The sequence below is a fragment of the Tupaia chinensis genome, unplaced genomic scaffold (assembly GCF_000334495.1).
Source record: "Tupaia chinensis unplaced genomic scaffold, TupChi_1.0 Scaffold000274_1, whole genome shotgun sequence".
Classification (NCBI taxonomy): domain Eukaryota; kingdom Metazoa; phylum Chordata; class Mammalia; order Scandentia; family Tupaiidae; genus Tupaia; species Tupaia belangeri.
Window position 1 is genome coordinate 840,045 of NW_006159756.1, and position 9,156 is coordinate 849,200.

Consider the following 9,156-nt stretch of genomic DNA (forward strand, 5'->3'; position numbering starts at 1 on the left):
TGTGTGTGTGTGTGTGTCTGTCTGTCTCACAGAAATAGAGGACACCTAGTTTCAGAGCACCACTTTGGTTCATCCATTTGTGGGATCAGGGGAACATCAGTGAGGCCTTCACTGACATCATCTCAGAACCCAAGAAGGGAGAAAAGGATGGAACGTGTTTTATTCCCCCATAAACTGGCTAGGTACCCTCCATCTCCCAGGTCAAATCCAAGGAAGTGGAGATTGATTTGGAGAAGCTCATTAGCACACCATGTCCCATCTCCTTCCCGTGCTATCCAGGCTCGAGCACACTACCTAAACTCCCGGGCTTCAGCTTGCTCATCTGTAAAATGGGATTAATCATCACTATGATAGTAGCTGTCAATAGCACTTGCAAATTCATTTATCTTCTTGATGAAGTTAAAGATTTTCTGAAAATCTGGAAGCCGTTTTTGACTCACTATTGATTAACATCTGTGAGATGTAAACTGAATGTGCTTTCACCTCTTTGGAGGGTTACAGAAAGGCCTAGCAACTAAATGCATATGAGATCATAGAACAGTACCTGGTACAAAGTAAATTTCACCATGTATTTTGATCAGATGCTGAAGAATAATGACAGGGACTAAAGTTTCTCTCAAAGAGTAAGAAATACTATACCAACACCTATGTTATTAAATACTGAGTCAAGAACAGGGACAGATATAGGAGGGGAGAAAAAGGACCTCCTTAATAAGCCTTAAAAAGGAAAATGGGTGATCCCAAATGGGATTAGAGGAGGGGACTAAGTGGCCCTTTGAAAATTCCATTCCAACCAGGCCTACATGTGCTTCCTACCGCTGGGACTACATGCTCACATGAACCCTGCTGTGGATAAGCAGGCTAGTAAGGATGACGCCAAAGATGGAGCAGTTCTTGGCATGAAATAGGCACTCAGTACTTACCGAGTGAAAGAAATGATTCAAGAATGAATGAATGATGAAGACTGCAAAAATAACATATAAATCACACGCACAGGAGATGCTTTTGAGAAAAACTCTGCTAATACGGAAGTCCATTAACCTTCTGAGCTCAATTAACCTTTTATTCCAATGCACATACATAACTATGTGATACCAATTAGTGCTAGGCAAATAGAGTACAATAAATACATGGCATTCTAAATACACATAGAACAATCTGGTTCCGAGAAAGTTTCAAGTCAGACTGGGGAGTGATTTACTCCATTTATGTTTGTATTGTCCTATTCTTTGTAAATTTAGGTATTTTTAATAGATAAATTTTTATTAAAAAATAATGGCCTCTAATAATTAAATTCCTAGAAAGCATAATAGAAGTTTGTGAAATAGAGTAAATGAAACAGGTGTAAAGGGTTAATTGTCTGCTTCTTTTAATTTGCTTTTTCCAATCAAGATGTTCCATGCTCCAGTTTAAATAGCTGTCAATAGCACCTGCAAATTGATTTATCCCTTGATGAAGGTAAAGATTTTCTGAAAATCTGGAAACAGTTTAATCCTTGCTGTTGTTATTTAGCATCTGAGAATTGCAAGCTGTTTTTCCCACTATTTTTCATCTCCGAGTTCTGCATACATTTGGAGAGCAACTTGCCTTTCCCTTAGTTGCACAAATATAGAAAATGCCATAAAGGTGCTTATCGTGCACTCAGGTTGGGTGAAGTTTTATCATAATGAAGCTAAATGAAATTCCCAAATGACTCTGGTGGAGAGGAATGCCTTGATATTCCACTTGTGGGAAAGTGACTCTGCCACAAATAAAGTGACAGCAACCTCAGTACGGGAGAAAGCAGTCCCTCTCACGAAGCAGAGAAATCATTCCATTACAGAGTGTACGTAATGCAGCCTGGCTGGATGGTCTGTTTTTATTTTTCCCTTCGCTGAGAGAGAAAGAGAGAGAGAGACTGACCCACCCCAAAAAGGATCTTCATGTCATCATCCTCCCCATTCTCAGCCCACCCAGATCATGGCACATGTGAGTGCACCCAAAATGTTCAGGGAGGTCCCGAGAAGTGAACCCAGGATCTTCCCCATGTGGATCCACTTGTGTTATCACTGGCCCTGGGTGGTCTTTGTTGAGAATTTAGTGGAGATGTGGAATGGTATGGTTTATACTTTTAGACTATTTCTCTGCAACTGTGTGTGTGTGTGTGTGCGTGCATGTACACATACAAGTGCACATGTGAACGTTGGTCTTAGACAGAGAGAGTTGAGTTAATCATGTCTTACTTATGAGTACCCTACACCCCTAGTTCATGCTCAGTCCCATTTGTCATTCTTCACTCCTATTTCCCTCTCTCCTATAGGCAACCATTTAAATGTCTCTGAGATAGATGACATGCAACTTTTAGACTATATCTCTGCAACTGTGTGTGTGTGTGTGCGTGCATGTACACATACAAGTGCACATGTGAACGTTGGTCTCAGACAGAGAGAGTTGAGTTAATCATGTCTTACTTATGAGTACCCTACACCCCTAGTTCATGCTCAGTCCCATTTGTCATTCTTCACTCCTATTTCCCTCTCTCCTATAGGCAACCATTTAAATGTCTCTGAGATAGATGACATGCATACATACCTACATATACATACATACATATCTAGAAGTGTATATAATATATATATAAAAGCACTCTCACACACATAATCTCTTTTTTATATATTATAAAACACACTATTTGTTTATATGTGATTTCCTTCGCCCCTATCATATCATGCTATAGACCTCATTTGGTTTCTTTCCACATTGAACACTGTGCTTTTAAAAGCTAGCCATGCTGTGTTAGGTAGATCTGTTCTATTGCTTCCAAATGTGTCGTAATTGACTGGGTGATTCTATCATGCGAGTAATCCATTCCTCCACTGATTACATTCAGATTGCCCCCATCTCTCCACTCCCATGGTCAGTGCTATGATGTACATCCTTGAACATGGGCCTGTATTGGCCTGGAAGAGCTGTTCTGGGTAGATACCCAGGAGAGAGCTGCTTGACAGTGACAATGAGGTATACACATACTTAAGCAAGTACTCTTCAAAATGGTAGCTTCAGTCTATAATCCTGCCATGAAGGTTCCAGTATTGCCACACCCTCACTGATATATCACCCAGCTTCCTGATTATCCCCAACTACATGGGCGTTTTAATTTGCTTTAACTTCAAGCAATTTTTGGCCTCTCTTTATATTGTTTGGTTGGTTTTATTTGGCCTCATCCTATAAAAATGTGCTACTCACATCTCATTTTTCTGTTGAAGTTCCTGTCTTTCTCTTGTTGAGTTGCAAGGGTTCTAGGTATTAATCTCTAAGTCAGTTTATCATCATGTATATCATCTCTCAATCTGATATTGTTGATTGCATTTATATCTTTTGTTGAACAGATATCTTTAATCTCGCTGTAATCAAATTTTGTCTTTGTGTACTTTTTGTACTTTTGCTGTTTTTAAAGTTTTCTCCAGCCCTTGGTCACAAAGATTTCCCTAACATTACTTTCTATTACGTTTAAAGTTTTATCTTTCAGATTTAGGACTGTAACTACCAGTTGTCCATCTTTGTATGGTTGCAGCTAGGGATTGAGTTTTATTTTTCTCCATGTAGTAGCAAGTTTTCCCAAATATAGATATTAAAGAGACAGTCTCTTCCTAATTACTTTTTTTTAATACCACCTATAAAATGTATTAAATAAACTGGGTCTGTCTCTGAGGATGTTATTTTGTACCACTAGTCTACTTGTGTATCCTCACACTAGTACCCACATGGTTTTAGTTAGTTTTTGTTTGTTTGTTTGTGGTTTGTTTTTTTTTGTTTGTTTGTTTGTTTGTTTTTGCTGTAGGGCACATATTCTCACCAGAGAGAGAGAAAGTGAGAAATCACCCTCCCAGAAGAATGGCCACTCCTACAATCCCTTCTCCTCTGCTCTCTTAAGATTTTGGGGCATTCATGCACATACACCTGTATGTTTTTCAGGCCACTGGGTCTGGGACTTGACCTGAGGAATCAGCCATGTGGGATCCAGTGCCTTACCCTCCATACCACCTGCTGAGCCTCCACATGTTTTAATTACTAAGAGTTTACAACACATCTTTGTGCAGAAGAGCAAGGCTCTCCTTTTACCAAGTTGATTTAGCTATACTGGGGAATTTTTCTTTATATGAATTTCCTTTCATATGAATTTTAGATTTTATTAAATTCTTTTTATAAAATATCCAGCTAGTACTTTAAAAATGTATTAACTTTAATAGATTAACTTGGGTATGTTGACATCCTTATTATAATAAATGATCTTATCCAGAGTATGAAATGATTCAAAGTATATTTGGATTATTTCCATATATCCAAAATAAACTTTTATTTTGTTCATAAATATCTACAGTATTTTTTTGCTTATTACTACATATTTTGTTTTTGGTTTTGGCTGTGATAGGTGGCATCTTAGATTGAAACAAATATTCTAGTTGGTCACCTGTAGTATACAGAAGTGCATTTAATCTTTTTAAATTAATATCATATTGGAAACGTTTCGCTGGCCTTTAGTTAAAATGCTTTAGTTCTCTTGGGTTTTTGTCTAGTCCTTTATATTACTAATGACAGAAAATACCTGAGTCTGGGAGATTTATGAGAAGAAGAAATTTTCCACTTACATTTATTTGGAGGTCTAATGTCCAGGGGCCACACTGACAAGGAGCATTTGGCCACAGCACAACATAGAAGACAGGAATGCACGTCTCTGTGTCTCTGTCTCACCCCCTCCCCTTAAAAACCCACCAGGAGTCAATCACAGGGACCCCACTGTGAAGACCTTAACCCCATTTCCTCCCAAAGGCCCCACTTTCAACACCATTTTGAGATTAAGTTCTTACCCTTTGAGCCCCATCATAACCAAATTTCAACATAAACTTTTGGGGGGGTAGGATACATTTCAAAACTTAGTTTTCCTTTGCACATGATCACATTATCTGCAAATATAGACTTCCAATCATTTCACCTTTGATTTTTTGGTTGTATTTTTTTTTAAGCATTTTAAAAATCTTCAAGTCAAACTACTACAGAATAACTTGAACTCACAACATTGACTATTGCCCAAAGTCTCACAGGGTGTCCTCTCCTTTTGAGACATTTCAAGAAAGCCCCTTCATTTTGAAGAGTTCAGTAAAATTTCCAGAGATTTGATTAAAATGCTGTCTTAGTTCATTTGCTTTGCTATAACAGAATGCCACAGACTATGTAAATTTATAAAGGAAATGATTTCTTACAGTTCTAGAAGCTTATAAGCCTAAGATTAAGATGCTGGCCTGTGGGGAGGGTCTTTACACTGCGTCATCACATGGCAGAAACTGGATGGGCAAGAGAGTGTATGAGACAGGGAGGAAAGGGGCCAAACTACATCCTCTTACCAGGAGTCCACTCCCACAACTACAGGACTAATTCATCCACTAGGGTAGATCCTTCATGGCCTAAACACCTCTTAAAAGTCTCACCTCTTAATATCATCACAATGGCAATTAAATCAATGAGTTATAGAGAGGGCTTTCAAATCATAGCAAATTCCACTCTGTAGACGGGGACATAAACGCAGTTAAAAGCCATTCACTGAAGGAATACTGGAACTTTTCTTTCCCAATTAAAGGGCAGAAGTGAATTTAGATGCAAAGTTATCTTTATAGCTATTTCCTGAATGCACATACGAGAGGCAATTTCATTCTGCATTGTCTATATATAGATAAAGAACTAAGAAGCATGCTGCTTCATTAGGGCACCACGTTCCCATCTCAACATTTTCTATATATTATCTCATTTCACCTATCAGACCTTTGAGGTGAGTCCTGTTATTTTCTCCACTTCAAAGGTGAGAAAATTGGGGCAGGAAGAGGTAATCTACTTTGCCTAATGGTCACACGGCAGAAAGAACCGGAATCAGATTCAGTCTGTGCTCTCGACACTATTCCATGCTGGGTACCAGGGCACGTTACCCACGAAGAGCGGGCACTTCTAATGGCAATCAGTGATCAGACCTGCTGCATCACCTTTGTCAGTCGGAGTTGTTTCCAAGTCCTTGTCAGCACAGTTCAGGAGTCTAGGAGACACTCCTTCATAATCAGGACCTGGGTCTCTCTTCCTTTTTTCTCCCTCCAATCCCACTGGAAATCCTCCAAATCAAAATAGGTACATACATTCGCTGTCCCAGAGAAAGTTGAACCACAGGAAAGGAGGCAGAGAAGGAAAGCAAGTTTCTGCGGATGCTGCTTCCTATCGTGATGATGCTGCCTGTCAGCACAGAGAAGGATGGAGCCAGGTTTGCAATCTGGGGAGGAAAGGCAACTTTTCAGCTTCTCTGACTAGGGTTTCCTAAGGGTTTCCGCTATTATTTGGGGCACTGAGAATTCCCAGACACACCTATCAATATATTCTAGTCGTAATACCCCTTTCCCCCAAGCCCATCTCAAACACTCCAAGTATGTAATGCAGAGATGGGTTTGTGGATATCCTGGTTATAAATCATTATTGGCTCTTTCTGTTTAGGTAACAGAGAGATGGCTAGATAATAGCGTATAGTCAGTCTGCTAAAACCAAACAAGGCTTTTAAATTATGATGAGGCGTACTTAATGGTGCAAGCAAAGGCTGGAAGATGCAGCTCAATTTGGTTCTGAACAGGCGCTGTAGGTGCGGCAGGCAACACCGCCAAACGAAGATGCTCGTCCACATGGCTAGAGCCCTGCTGAGGAACGTGGGCCCTGTCAAGGCTCACTTGTCCCCATTACCAAGTGTGAATGGGCGTTTCTTCACATACACAAACCCCAACTAACTCCTAGGCTCCCTCCCCAGGAACCAAAGAGTCCAAGTCTTTATGGAGTTCTCAGACACCAGATCTCTTATTTCCAAATCATCACTGTGCTCATGAGTGCCAGAAATAAGTCACCTCAGCAAACTCAAATGAAGGCAATTTGTGACGCGTAAAATTGATTTATGCTTACAATCAAAATGTATTTCCCCTGATAATTTATGCTCAACAATTTAACATAATTATTTGTGCCACAATTTTAACATTTCTGCCTTCCTGACTGTCAACCCTAGAGTACAAACATATACACAGATACACAAAACAAAAAATTCACTATCAGAGGCAGGATTTAAAAAAAAATAAAAATCAATGTCATAGCAGCCTCTTTTGTATTTTGTTTTGACAAGACTGAATTTAAACAGCAGAGGAAGTCAAAACAACAGGAGAAATATCAATACATATTAACTTAATCAAGAAGCTCTGGTCTGCCATTCTTGTCTACACTTGAATTCTGCTTCTACCGTGAATCCCGCATCACTATTGGCGTCTTGTAACTTCTCCACAAATATTTGCCGTCTTCAGCGGTCATCCCAAATGAAGGCTAGCCGTGGGTTTCCAGACATTTACTGCATATCTGTGTGAGATTTTTGTCACAACTGTTTTAAAAAACATCACTCCCCAGGCAGGCTCTGAATTCACAATCTTCTAATGTCTTTTATCCAGCAAATGTTTTTCTTCATGTCCCTCAATCTTCCCTCTCTGTTGCTCTTTGAAAAGAAAACTTAATAAAAGACACATTAACCCAAGAAAATGCACAGTGCGCTGGCCCCTTCAAACGCTGGGTGCACCCCACAGGATGTGGAAACAAGTGTCTGATGACCACACCGGGAGCTGCAGCCGGGAGCCAAGCATTCCGAGTGGAGAGACCGAAGATACTTGACCTTTTCAATGAACACTCAGTTGCTATTCATTCACGCCAGCATGTTCCATTCTTCTTCCCCCAAAAGGTAATTGGAACAGACACTCCAATGGTCTCATTAAGCCCATAAAAAGTTCACTTTATCATGTATGAGGATGATTCTGCCGCCTGTGAATACTCTGAGCTGTTTCCAGAATGATAACAGTGAGAGTCTCGCCACCCTCCCTGCCTCTCGCTCACTGCCCCTGGAGACGAGGCACTCATCTACTGTCAGTGTCACTGGAGTCATCTAGTCATGGTGACAAATGGAGCTTGGGGACCAACGCTGATATTTAGGACAGGCTACAGAATTTGTGGGGCCAAGTACACAATGAAAACATGAGGCTCCTTGTTCAGAAACTGTTATGAATTCCAAGCCAGCAAGAGCAGAGAATTAAACCAAGCAAGGTCCTTCTGGGTGTTGCAGGACCCAGAAGCCAACCTCACTGCTACTTTCATCCTTCACTGGAGAGGGGTCACTGTCACACCGCCAGGGAGGGCCCAAGAGGGTGACTGCTTATAGAGAACCTCCATCCATGTGCGTTTTGCTTTGTTTGTTCAAGAAAGCTCCCTCTGCCCACCCAGAAAAACCACTGAAATAATTTGTTTCCACCTGCTCTGGGCAAAAAGATTCAAAATGAAGCTACCTTTGAGAAGGAAATGTTATGAAATGTGCTTAAATTCTTTTCTAAGTATATTTATTTCTTTCATGAGAGAGAGAGCAAGGCAGAGAGAGAGGCACCTCCGACAGGGTCTTCATGATACGGCCCACCCCCAGCCTCAGCCAGCCTCATCACAGACACGCACCCAGCATATTCAAGGAAGCCTCGCGACAGGATCCTGCCCACTTGCTCCAGCTGTGTTACTGCCCTGCCACCCCTCGACCCCCTCGGTGTACTTAAATTCTCAAGTGCCCAATCATTCTCTAAAATTCTTTTGTTTTGTTTGTTTGTTTGTTTGTTTTTGAGAGGTTTTTGCTATAGGGCGTGTGCGCTCACCAGAAAGACAGAGAGAGACAGAGAAACAGAAAGTGAGAAATCACCCCCCAAGGGGGATGACCACGCCACAATCTCTTCTCCTCCATTCTCCTCCAGGGATCTTGGGCACACACGCACATGTGCCCAGCATGAGTTTTAAGCCACCGGGTCTGGAACTTGAACCACGGTCGACTACGTGGGAGTCCAGCGACATCGCCATTATGCTAACTGCTGGCCCCTAAAATTCTTTCTTTTTAAAAACAAAACAATTTGAGTGTCATGGTAGTCCTAGGGTTTCTGAGAAGACATAACCCTGTCATTTCAGAGATCAATAATCTTTTCATCCCATGTCCTCCCTCAATAGGTGCTTCTCAGGAGAGAAAAAAAATGTGTCTGTCGTCCTGTCCTTCTTTCTTTCTTTCACTTTATTTCCAGAAGGCACATGCACTCACCA

At 40.9% G+C, this 9,156-nt stretch overlaps 1 long non-coding RNA gene across 1 annotated transcript in view; it reads right to left on the reverse strand.

Moving 5' to 3' along the window:
- Positions 1-9,156, reverse strand: part of LOC114008026 (uncharacterized) — a 28,486-nt gene that overhangs the window by 4,704 nt on the left and 14,626 nt on the right. The window contains exon 2 of the long non-coding RNA XR_003549592.1: positions 6,159-6,289. This is a non-coding gene — a long non-coding RNA (uncharacterized LOC114008026). The remainder of the gene's footprint in view (positions 1-6,158; positions 6,290-9,156) is intronic.